The following is a 13867-nucleotide window of genomic DNA, read 5'->3' as shown; positions in this document are numbered from 1 at the left end:
TTAATAGTATATATCCCAACATATATATATACTAGACGGTTGAAGCCCGTGCAAGGCACGGGCCTGTGCCCTACATGGAAACATTTTTTTCCTTTTCTGTTATAAAATTTACAATATGATCTATCCATTTGGATAATGGGCTTCAGGGAATAAATTGTGCCGGCAACTATGTCTAAAATAAACTTTGAGTTCAAAAGTATGCTTTGCTAGAACGCTACTTAAAAATATAACAATCTTATCATATAGAAAAACTTAGCAGTAGATTTAATCAACCTCACTTTTTTCCCCAAGCTAGTACAACCTTTCTGTCACTTCTCTTCATCCTCATCTCCATCTTTTTTAATAACATCTTCCATATCTTCAGATTCATCATCTTCCGCAGCCTCATCAGTAAACCATGACAGTACATGAGGAATTATTTTGTCCCGAGTTGTTCAACTACAAAAGCAAAACATATAACATCATATTTGTGATCCCAACAACAAATAATGATGCATAAACAAAAACTGAATTTCCCTGGACAAAGAGGAAAGTAAAAGTGAATTAATACTAAAGTAAGCATCCCAACAACGAAGAAATCAGCAGCAGACCCAATCTAAAGGGAATTTTCCAACAAAGACTATATTTGGCCCACTATGCATATCTCAAACTGTAAGCATGTAACTTGATTAGGGTAAAAATGACAATAATGTGTATTTCACATGTTAGAGTCGCACGTCCAATTAGTAAGCATCTTTCTTTCGAATGAATTTGCATCTAGATCTTGTACCTTGCAGTGATTAACAAAGTTGACTCGTTAGCCAACAAATATTCTTCTATCCATCATGAAGAGTGCTTTGTGAAGGTCAACCAACGTTGCAAGAAGTGAACGAACAAATTACCTTCTAAACGAACAAAAATTACTTTGAGAGCTAAATTCTTATGAACTGGTGCTAAACCATGAAAGTATTTAGGGTCCTCTCCGATATCAATCTTCACCCAAGATATGATTTAGTTGCTGCATATTTCATACACTAAATAGATGAAAAACCAAGAAACTTTTTTTTTTTTTGTTAGAATGACACATATAGCTAACATATCCTGTTTCCATAATCGTTAGGTGAAGAATTGATCGCAGCATACTGATAATCAACTGTAAAATCTTTGCATACAAACATATTACCCAACACCAGGCCACAATTGACAAGTACCACCCGAAGGTACAGAACCTTTTCCATGGCTTTCAACCTATAATAGCCAAAACCAGAAAACTGAACTTTTCTTAGGAAACAAGAGAACTGTATAGGCTAACCTTGAATGGAACAGAAATATCTCATTACAGTAAAAAGGATTGATTAAATCCCACAGGTTTAAGTCAATGGTCAAGACTATTATGACTGAAGCAGACTCTTGTATTTTTGTAGCTAATCTTACCACCAGACTTAAAAAGGTGATACATTGTAATAAAAATCTAGTCAAATTATGAAGATTTTGTCTTGTCAAAGCAAGGTAAATACAAATATGCATTATAGTCGCACTATAGCTAAATATGATTTCTATTTCAAGTGAACAAAGGCAACATAACCGATAACATGATTTACTGTTAATACTTCCCAATTTCCAAGAACCAAGAAGTTCCTACTGGAAGCGCAGTCAAATTCCGAGCAAACCAATTCAGCAAGCTAAGACAAAATATTTAACTTCTGCTCAGAGCATTATAAAAGATCTTAAAGGGCTATGTGCTTCAGTTGCTCTGGTTAAAGCAATTTTGCTTTCCCCTTTTCCCTAAAATATATATTGACAAGGAAAAGGGCCCAAGCATACAAGAAATCAGCAGGTTTAAGCTGATATACGACTCACATGTTGAAGTTCTCACTTTTTTATACTAAAAAACAAACACAATATACATAGGAGTAATGTAATATCATTTATGTAATTGCAGATATTGTGAATCAGTACCTGCTACAGCCATTATAAATTCTTGTTTTTCGTTTCATAAAGATAAAAGAAAGTACATTTATATCCTTCATTCAAATTCCGAACATTAAGTCAAGCCAAAAAATCAAATTTTTCAGTTAAGGAATACAAGCACATATAAGAAGCCTTTTACGAAGGAGATAAAAATATACATTTAATGGTGTACGTTATCAAAACTCTGGGAAAATCTGCCATTTATTGGTTTGTGCTCACAAGAATAGGTTAATTTCCATAATCAACAATTCTTGCGAGAGTCGTGGAAGACGAAGAGGGAAGATAACTTTTCACTGACAAAGTTTCAAGAATGGTACCTTGAGGAGGAAAAAAGTATTGGTGATATGCTTGAAGCAACTTAATAGTAAACATTTTTCTTTTCTCTATTTTTTACGGGTGAATTTTTTCTTTTCTCTTTTTACGGATGTGTAATGGAGATTTACTTGTTTTTACATGCATCTTTCATAGTTTCAGGAATTTTGTTTGGGTGATCTTTTTCTCTTGTTGGTCTTTTTGGTTTTGTGGCTTCACACGACTGTGGAAGAAACCAGAGGAATTATGGGTTGTGAAAGGGAGAACTATATATGACAATTCTCCAGTTATTATGAGGGTTTTTTCTGTTGATGATCATGACACAATTTGTTAGAAGCTGCTGGATATGCTAAGCAAATGACATTACCAGAGTATCTTGTTTCTGTGTTTTTGCTTACACAAATTATTTTGGACTCTGATGAGTTGGTTTACAGGTGCGAATAAATGGAAGAGCTTTCTGAATATATATCTAGGTTGATGCCTAATGAAAATATCTGCTTTGGAAGTTGTTTTTCGTTTCATTCTGAAAAGAAAAACAATCTTTTTTCTTTTAGGTAAAGAAAAGCAAAACTTTTTTTCATTCCTTTATACTAATTCTGTTCTGATTTAACTTTCTTAAGGAGAATATTAGTTGTTCTTTTTATCAGTAGGAGAATTTTAGATCTTAACTCCGAGGAAAAGGTGAATGAACCTTATCAAGAGAACAAAGGAAGTTCCGGTGGATTACACTTCCCTATTTTGAAATATTTGAATATGGCATAAGCCGGTCAACACTGCTCGCACTTGAACTCCTGTCTCTAAATTTCCAACATACCATCATCTTTTTAACTAACCAAGAACTTAACTGAGGGAATAGAAGCAATGAAATGATCGTTTGGTACCTGAAAGGCTGAAACAGCACATCACCAGAAAGGAATTTCACGTCTTGAGCACTATAGCTGATGTTGCTTATTGTAATCTAGCCGTCATGAAGTAAACAACCAAGATTTGATGTGATTCATTCTTTGACCGTTCTGCTAAAAAACAAATAGAGTAAATATTTAAGACAAACAAGTAAACTGATGAAAATTAGCTACTGCTTTCATCAACACTGAATAACAAACCTTCTTACTTTTTCCACCTTCCAATTCTTTGCCTACATCAATATATTCTAGTTGAGACAGGGGCTGTTGCACAAGTTGAGGAGAAGAAGATTTCACCAAATTATATTAATCTATTAGGCTAGGAGAATCAGACTTCCTGTATATTTCCCTTGTAAGAAAATCAGAAACTTCTTGAATAGGTGAAGGTCCAAGAAAAAAAAATTAACATTTTCCCAACTATAAAGAATTTCTCAGAGGACATATGCATGGTTTTTCCTGATTTGACAACTATTTTGGCCTCTAAGAACCCTTCACAATACATTTAATAAGATCTCATAGAGAGAATTAACTGATGTAGCAAGAAAGTATCTGACGTATATGCCTCCAATGCTTTTTATAGCAATATACTCCCTTTGGGACAACTAAAGTATTCTCTTTTGTCGTCAATAGTTCTTGTTATTCCATTTGGACTCCATTAACCCTAAAAGGCATAAAATAGAAAGGTTTTGCCAACCAAATTACCTCGACACAATAAGGCATATTACTCTTGAAAAGCTGCATCTATATCACATTTCCCTTGAAAGAAACGATCTCGTAAGTAACATATACCATTCATAACTTCAGAAGCTCAAAAAGTAATTAACTGAAACCATTTCCAGTATTGCTAGACAGTGAACAACTATTGGCAGAGACCCTACAAAATGTTTAGTAGTTCCACAGTTCCCTCATGGTCAAGGTGATAGAAGAATTTGTACGATGTAGTAATTTCTTCTGTTCACAGAAGATGCAATATCTTTAAAAATTGGAATTCTCATATGAAAATAGCTTTGAGTTGGAGTACTTATTCATTAAGAGGCAGCTCATTGTTGTTTGTGCATTACCAGAGTTTCAGAATTGTCATCAAGCTACAAATATTACCACAAAGGAATATTAGAGCCTGTTTGGATGATAAGCTGAAAACAGCTTATAAGCTGCTTTAGATAAGCTAAGCCAAATGGGCCCAATTATTTTTTTGGGCTTATTTTAAGCACAAAATGGCTTATAAGCTGACCAGCCAAACACTCAAAAAAGCTGAAAACAACTTAAGCCAATCCAAACGGGCTCTTAATCCTCAAGTTTCTTCAGCAGGATTTGGTTGATGAAACAAATTTTGTATCAACCGGTTATCCCTTTCTTCTTCTTTTTGTTTACTTAATTCTTTTAATCTCTAACCTATCCAATAAGAATCATCTTAATCTCTATTCATTAACATATTGGTAATGTTTTTTTATTTTATTTTATTGGCAATATCTCTGTTATAGCATGATAACTCAACCAAACAGTTATGAAAACTATATTACCTTTAACAACCTCGACCATTATCGAATCACTTATAAAATCTATCATTTTGGTGCTACAAATTAAAAGACAATGTAGTTCCTGTACACTTTCATCGAACTTGAAGTCTCAAAAGTAGAGCCGTAGAAGTTACAACAGTTATCGAATATTAAAGGCTTTCAAAAAATTTAGCTCCTCGAAAAAGATACACGAACCATATAAATTAAAGTGATGACATTAGTGTTTGTGTATAACTACCACCTTAATTAAAAAGAGAATAGATTACTCTATGTATAGGGAATGTCGACTTTTCAAGTCTTCTTACAAAAATTTTAGCCATAAGCACCTTCCTCCTTCATGGTCTTTTATAGAAACATCTCAATAAGGAAAAGAAGTCCACCTTTAACTCTCTTAAAAAAGATTAATAAACACAAACTTCATAAAAGAATGATAAATGCATAAAGATACTAAGGTTTAAACTTAAATGCATATAGTAGAACATCTTTTAATCATCCAAGAAGATGAGGCACCAGTGAATCAAGAGCAATTTGAATGCTCAATAATATTCTTTCCACGATTCTTCAAATTTATCCAATTGTTTAATATAAACAAGGGATATAAAAGTAAGCTCAAAAAATAAATTTTATCACCTTATTTTCATGGTACCTAAGGGGCAAAATGGTGGTAATCTGATGTCATAGCATTTGTCTTGATTCCCCTATGGATAGCAAGGAAAGAAGGCCACCCTTCATGTTTTTTGGTTCCCCGCTTTTCTTAGTTATTCTTTCTCGATTAGGGCCAGTATTTCCACTGGTGCTCTAAATTCTCCTCTGATTCCATACAATTTCTTCCATTCTGTTTATATATAATGCTAACTGATTAACATTGGAAAATAAATATTACTAACACACTAACAAGAATAACTAAAACCCAGTACAACTTCCCCAAATCAAGCAATGTAGATGAAAGAAATCGAGTTTAAAATGATCGAGATCAGTTAAGAATTAATACGGTAAAGAGATAAAAACAAAGAATAATGAAATTACAGAATGGAAAACACTGACACGAACTCATCAATAAGAAAATCAAAGATGGAGAGAGCGTAAAATTGTCAAAAGGACTAACCAACTTCGGCAGACGGAGAACAAACAACACTCTTGCCAGCACCCTTGAAACCAACATGTTGTTACCTCAGTAATGCTGTAAATCAAACATGACACAAGGTAAATAAACTAAAGACAAAAAAACACAAGAATTCTTCACAAGTTGTATCGCAACCACGCAAAAGAAACACATACCGAGGAAAACAAAGGGTAGCCAACGTAGGTATTTTGGTTCCTCGTCTTCTTAATTAACTTTTGAATTTTGCTTATACTGTACCAAATTCACCCTACATAGGAAAAGATCTAATTCACTTTCAAAATTTCTTTTTACCCAACCAAATCTAGCAAGAACTATATGACGTAGAAGAATCGAAATGTGCACCTAGAGGTTTATTTCTAACATATAAGTGCAAAACAGAAGTTATAGACATGCACGTATAATCTTAGTAAGAAACTGTCAAATTGATATGAAATTTGACGATTTTCGACTAAACTTCCATTACCAACAAATGGATGCAATCTATCAATTTCTTATTATTAACAAATGGGTGCACAAACAAAGTAAAAATGGGACAAAACAATACAATCACATCTAACTGGACTGACATTTAAAATATAAAATTTGAACTACTGCCTCATGCCTTTTAAGTTTCTCTATATATGTATATGTATATAATCTTATAAAAAAAAATCCCAATTCACAGGAGTGTACAACTTTGCAATTGTTGAAGGCAGTTCTAAAGAGAAACAAAAGAATTCTTACCAAATAATTTAGTTGTCTCAGGCATATCACCGAACACCTTGGGCTCATTAGCCTACATAATTTAAAATTTCACCATACATCAACGATCAGTAACCCAAAATACTATACAATTACATGCACCAAAATATGGATGTGCAGATCAGATAGAGTTACTGACATGCATGTTAAAAATATAGCAAAAAATTATGCGAAAGAGTAGGAGAATTAAAATTGAAGCAAAATGGACAAACCTTCAACGATGAATTTTGGTGGTGGTCAGTGGTGATTCACGGCGGAATCAACGATGAATTAGTTGCTGGGTTTTTCTGATAGAGCTTCGGTGGGAAACAGAGGAGGCGATGATTTGATTTCAGATAGCTATTGCTGAAGTTTTGGTGGTGGTTTCACATGGCAGATCGTTCTAGAATCTTGGAGTGTGTTTGGAAACAAATATCTAGTATTCAAGTTACCATTTTGCCCCTGTATGAGTGAGTCATATGAGAGAGGCAAGAAGCAATTTTGGCAATACCACGTGATGACTTAAAAGGCCCACAGGTGTACCATTATCAGTGGGTCTTATCACAGTTACAATTACGGAAGTGCCCTTGGTCGTCCAAGGGCTCATGCTTATTATATAGTAGATAGAATATATTGTGGATTGTGATTATATTAGGAGTACATTAATGAAAACCTAAATATTTGACGTCGTCTCATAATGAGTCCTCTGTATAAAAACAAGAGAATACAAGGAATCTATATATAATATAAAGCTAGGTATATACAAGGTGACGTGACAACTCTCTATGACTAGTATTCTTATTTATTCTTTTTCTCCTTTTTTTGACATTTGTTGGGTTTTCTCCTCATTTTTTATACACTTATTAAATGACTATTAGTTTTGGTTTTTGAATAGTCACCGTCTACTTGGATTTCGCCATTCCAAAAATAAATGTCTTGTGCATTGATAATTTAAAACTGCTCAAGTTAATCTTTCTTAATTACACCTTACTCTATTCCTCTTCTATTGGTTTCTTCTCTAAAAATTGGTTTCTTCTCTAAAAATTGAAGATTGTAACTGTTGAAAATTGTTAGTATTTACATGTGATCGGACCAATTGTGATCTCATTATTTATATTAATATTTTTGTGCAGCAGTTCCTGCTGCCTCTGCTGAGACCAAGCAAAAGTGATACGTATTGGTGGATTTCACAAGCATGAAAGGTCCTCTGCTACATGAAGCCATGGTTAAATTCTGTTCTTTGCCTTTTTTTTTTTTTTTGGTTCAATGTAAATGCACGAAAAGTTAATTCTGTGTTCTTTGCCTTTTTTGGTTCACTGTAGATGCACGAAAAGATTATTCTGTGTTCTTTGCCTTTTTTTGGTACACACACACTCTTCTCTCTATAAATATAAAATATAGTGACGGAAACCAGTCAATACTTTTACTCGGAAACTAACTGTATAAATACTTTGAAATCCCAAACAAACCACGTAAATATAACTATATTCCAAATTGAATTTAATCTATCAAATTGATTTAAACATGTAGAAACTATACAATCTTGACTTATTTCATTCATTCACCAAGAGAGAATATATATAGGATACAATCTTGAACCCTAGTGAAACAAGGAAACTAAGATCCTAGTGAAACAAGGAAACTAACTAATATATGGTAATTAGTGAAATAAGGAAACTAACTAATATATGGTAATTATCTCCCTACAAATATGCTACCAAATAATATCAAATAATATAAAGATATTATATCGCAATACCCCCCCTCAAGTTGGAGCATGAGAATAAAAAATGCCCAACTTGGAAAGCAAGAAGTCAAACTGAGTTTTGCCGAGAGCTTTGGTAAAAATGTCTGCCAATTGTGAAGATGTTGAAACGTGTGACGGAATCAAACCTTCATTAATTGCATCACGAACAAAGTGACAATCTACCTCAATGTGCTTTGTTCGTTCATGAAAAACCGGATTTTTTGCGATGTGCAAAGCAGACTAACTATCACAAAACAATTTGATCGCCTTGGGATGTTGTATACCTAAACTCAACAACAGACCTCTCAGCCACTTCAACTCACAAGTGACTGCAGCCATGGACCTATATTCAGCCTCTGCAGAAGATCTAGAAACTGTGTGCTGCTTCTTTGTCTTCCAAGAGATGGGAGATTGACCTAGAAATACTAGCCAACCTGTCAACGAACGACGAGTAAGCGGACAAGCCGCCCAATCAGAATCACACCATCCCTGCAAAGTCAACTCACCGTCGGCACGTAACAAAATACCCTATCCTGGTGTGCCTTTCAAATAACGGACCACTCGTAAGGCCGCTTCCCAATGTTCAATCCGGGGTTCTTGCATGAATTGAGACAAAATATGAACAGAATATGCCAAGTCCGGTCGAGTGACCCCCAAATAAATCAAACGCCCGACTAATCTACGGTAGACCTCCGGATCCGACAACAAATCTCCATTTGCAAGGCCAAGTTTATGATTTTGCTCAATAGGGAACCCACTTGGCTTTACACCTAACAATCCTGCTTCAGAGATAATATCAAGAGTATACTTGCGTTGACACAAAAACAACCCTGATGAACTACGAGCTACTTCAATACCCAAAAAATATTTGAGAGACCCAAGGTCTTTCATTTTGAAACAATCACTCAAATAGGCTTTGAAAGTTGCAAGTGCAGCGGAATCATTCCCAGAAATAATAAGATCATCAACATAAACCAAGATATTAATCTGAATATTCCCTCTAGTAAATGTAAAAAGAGAATAATCAGAATAAGATTGAAGGAAACCGTACCCTTTCAAAGCAGTCACCAATTTTGCAAACCAACATCTAGGGGCCTGTTTCAACCCATACAGCGATTTGCGCAAACGACACACCAACGTAGGATCTGGACTTTCAAACTCGGGAGGGAGCTTCATATACACCTCCTCATCAAGGTCACCATGTAAAAATGCATTATGAACATCCATTTGGTGAAGTTCCCAATTTTGGATGCTGCAATGGCTAGGAAGGCTCGAACAGTAGTCATCTTGGCGACCGGAGCAAAAGTTTCATTTTAGTCAATCCCCGCTTGTTGATGATTTCCCAACACAACCAAGCGCGATTTGAGCCGTTCCACATCTCCATTTGACAAAAACTTGGTCTTGTACACCCACTGATTACCAAGTGTTTTCTTACCCGGAGGAAGATGTTCCAAAGTCCATGTACCATTGTCTTCCAATGCACGTATCTCTTCTTTCATTGAATGTCCCAACCTTCGTGTTTCATGGCTTCTTTGAAGGTCTTAGGATCCTTACCCGAAATAATAGCTGCAAGAAACTTACGATAATTTACAGAAAAATTGTCACAATTAATATAGTGTGCCAAAGGTTAGGGAGTACCTGAGGATTGATTGTTAACAGGAGTTGTAGGGGACGGACTATTAGCAAAAACTGAGTGTGTCACATAATCACGAAGTACAACAGAGGGAAATTTCTCCCAAAAACCACGCCCCAAGACACCTTCCACATTCGTGACTGGGGTATGGTGTTGCTGCCCCCCCCCCTCGCTGCCAGCGGGAGCTGGGTTCCCAGCGGGCTGCGCAGTGGCTGTTGGCAGCCGCTCAGCCTCGCTGGCAGCTGGCGCTGGGTTCCCAGCGGGCTGGACAGTGGTCGCTGGCTGCAGCTCGGCCTGGCTGCCAGCAGGCGCTGGTTGGGCAGTGGTTTGCAGCTGCTGCTCGGCAGCCTCCGAACTATCAACATAAAGGACATGATGTAAAGTGATTTTATCTGACAGTCGAACAGAACATTCCAAAGAAGCAAGCACCTTTTCACCATTAGGCAAGCCAATAGGACAATCAACAGTTTGGACATCAAACAACCAAGATTTCTCACCGGTAACATGATGAGTAGCACCAGTGTCAATAATCCAAGAAAAAACATCAAACTTACCATTCAAGCAATTTTCGGGAATTGTAGCATTACCAAAAAATCTCGTAATAGCCTTCCATTGATCGGAAGTAAAGTGCTGACCGACGGCAGCGTTATTTGATGCGCCCTTGAAACGAGTAGGCGTGATATAGTCCCCGGATCGGTCTTGAGGACCGAGAAAATAGGGAGAATTAGACTCAATTTTGGGTGGTGGTGGAGGAGGTACGGCGTCACCGGCCATGGAAATTTACGATGAAGAGAAGAAAAAAAATGTGTGGCCTGATACCATGTAGAAACTATACAATCTTGACTTATTTCATTCATTCACCAAGAGAGAATATATATAGGATACAATCTTGAACCCTAGTGAAACAAGGAAACTAAGATCCTAGTGAAACAAGGAAACTAACTAATATATGGTAATTAGTGAAACAAGGAAACTAATTAATATATGGTAATTAGCTCCCTACAAATATGCTACCAAATAATATCAAATAATATAAAGATATTATATCGCAATAAAACAAAAAAACATCAAGATAAAAAAGTAGAATTACTTGGCAAACTAACTGTATAGACACACGAGGATGCCAAACAAATGTGATCTGCTTGGCAACTAATTATAGAAGCACACGAAAATGCCAAACAAACAGTGAAACAGCCACGAAAATGCCAACAAAATTTGATAGTGCATGCTTCCAAATGAACTTTGGGAATGAATAAATAGCATCACTCGTGAGAGTTTAATTGGAATTTAAGATTATAATAAAGCTAGGGAAGCTCAAGAGACTCAAGTCATTATGTGTATAGAATTTAGTGTTATTTAAAGCTCATAAAGATGGATTTGTAACTTAAAGTTCATGGGAAATTAATATTTAGACATTTTTATTTAGAGGAATAAGGAAAAAAACTCTCAAAAAAAGGAGAAAAAAGATAAATAAATCCTTGTCCATAGAGATGTGCCACATCACCTAGTTTATGCCTAACTTTATATATAATATAGATATAGATTCTAACATAAAAAGTGATTAGGTATTTTAGATTACCTCATATGTTTGGTATTAAGCTTACGACCACTAGAATACTTGGGACAATTGTATACGGTAAAAATCAGACATATGCTAGACCGGTGAGACCGGAGATCGAGGGAAGAAAGAAACAAGCACGAGCATGAAGACTTTCTTTCGAACCGAAGAAGTGCTTGATTCGAAGAAAGCGAAGGAAATCGTTTGGTTCGGTTTCTCCATAGCCAAGTTGATCGTGGCCGTTGGTCCCGTTGATCGTGGCCGTTGGCCCGGTTGTTCGTGGCCGTTGGTCCGGGTGATCCGTTACACAATTGCCACGCGTCAAGACCGTTCTGCCACATTGTACTGCCTATTGTTCGGGTGTCAGACCGTACGACCCAACCTTATCCTTTTAGGGTTTTTCTTTATTCAAAAGGGTTTTATGTTGTATGAGGCCCATAAGGCAAAACTATAAATAGGGGGCATTACCCTACTTTCAAGGGCTGGCTTTTTCAAATCTAGAACATTGTAATAGAAAAATATATAAAATCTATCCTTCTCATTCTCTGATATTGGTCCGGATTTGTGTGTTCTTCTTTAGCTTTATCTAATCAAACAATATTCATATATTATTTAATACATATATTTAGTGTAAATCACCGATCACTATTCGCTTGTTCACAGCAGATCCATATATAACTTCTTCCAACCAAATAGATTAAAGCTCAACCACATATCATATACCTCACTCATAAATTTAATTAATTACCTAAATTCGGGGTAAACAATTTGGCGCCCACCTTGGGGCTAGGATAATAGTGGTCTTTGATCTTGGTTTCTATCTCTTACCCGTCAGAATCGAAAAAAACTTTTGTTCGTCTCTGTGAAAACAGACCAAATGGCAAACAGTGAAAAATCTTTTGTTCGTCGACAGTCTCTCAAGAACTTCTTCTTTTGATATGTCTTCAACTCTTTAGGAACGATGCCAGTTACCAAATAATTGGCAATATCGGCATACCATGGTGCCACATCATTGGAGATGACCAAGACTCTTTCATCCGGAAAAGTGTCATCAATATCCAGCACATCAATTGGTCTCCCTGGTGCTTCAAGTCTGGAAAGATGGTCAGCTACTTGATTTTTTGACCCTTTTCGGTCTTTAACTTCAAAGTCAAATTCCTGTAGCAACAACACCCATCTTATCAACCGAGGCTTAGCATCTTTCTTCGCCATCAAATAGCGCAATGCAGCATGGTCAGTGTGAACCACTACCTTGGCACCCAACAAATAAGCCCGGAACTTTTCAAAAGCATAAACAATAGCAAGTAATTCTTGCTCCGTTACTGTATAGTTCAGCTGAGCTCCATTCAATGTTTTGCTGGCATAATAAATTGGGTGCAGGATTTTGTTTAACCGCTGACCAAGCACAGCGCCAATTGCAAGACCACTGGCGTCACACATTAATTCAAAGGGAAGTGACCAATCTGGGGACACAACAATAGGTGCGGAGGTTAATTTCAGCTTCAACTCGTCGAACGCCTTGATGCACTTCTCATCAAAATTGAATTTGGAATCTTTTTCCAAGAGTTTGCACATTGGATTTGCAATTTTGGAGAAGTCTTTGATAAACCTTATATAGAATCTGGCGTGTCCTAAGAAACTCCGAACTCCTTTTACTGAAACGGGCGGAGGGAGCTGTGAAATCACATCGATTTTAGCTTGATCAACCTCAATCCCTCTTTCTGAAATCTTATGGCCAAGGACAATGCCCTCATTGACCATAAAATGACACTTCTCCCAGTTGAGCACAAGGTTGGTCTCCTCACACCGTTGTAGCACCCGATCAAGATGAACCAAACATTTATCGAATAAATCTCCCACCACAGAGAAATCATCCATGAAAACTTCAAGAAAGTTTTCAACCATATCAGAGAATATGGACATCATGCAACGTTGGAAGGTAGCCGGGGCATTGCAAAGACCAAATGGCATCCGGCTGAAAGCGAATGTCCCATAGGGACAAGTGAAAGTAGTATTTTCTTGGTCTTCCAATGCGATATTGATTTGGTTGTACCCTGAGTACCCATCCAAGAAACAGTAATAAGATCTTACAGGTAGCCGATCAAGCATTTGATCAATAAAAGGCATAGGGAAGTGATTCTTGCAAGATGCTGTATTCAGCTTCCGGTAGTCCATACACACTCTCCAACCTGTGACAGTCCTTGTTGGAATCAACTCATTTTTAGAGTTGGGGACAATAGTGATGCCCCGTTTCTTTGGCACACACTGGACTGGGCTTACCCATGGATTGTTGGCAATCGGTTAAACCACCCCAGCATCTAGCCACTTAATAATCTCTTTCTTCACCACCTCTTGCATCGGTGGATTTAATCTTCGCTGATGCTCAACACTTGGCGAACTTTCCT

General features: G+C 36.6%; 1 long non-coding RNA gene across 10 annotated transcripts; it reads right to left on the bottom strand.

Annotated features, from left to right (window-relative positions):
* On the bottom strand, positions 1–6978 carry LOC132626664 (uncharacterized). Of its 10 annotated transcripts, none has more exons than XR_009577544.1 (7): positions 6758–6978; positions 6528–6579; positions 5960–6051; positions 5787–5861; positions 3366–5516; positions 3144–3278; positions 1–438 (listed from the first exon to the last, which is right to left on the bottom strand). It is a non-coding gene; the product is annotated as an uncharacterized LOC132626664 (long non-coding RNA). The 10 variants fall into 10 exon arrangements; XR_009577545.1 differs by having other exon boundaries at positions 3144–3275; XR_009577546.1 differs by having other exon boundaries at positions 3374–5516.
* Positions 6979–13867: the final 6889 nt, after the last annotated feature.

This window comes from Lycium barbarum, chromosome 2, assembly GCF_019175385.1.
Source record: "Lycium barbarum isolate Lr01 chromosome 2, ASM1917538v2, whole genome shotgun sequence".
Lineage (NCBI taxonomy): Eukaryota > Viridiplantae > Streptophyta > Magnoliopsida > Solanales > Solanaceae > Lycium > Lycium barbarum.
This window is presented reverse-complemented; position numbering and strand designations above follow the sequence as displayed.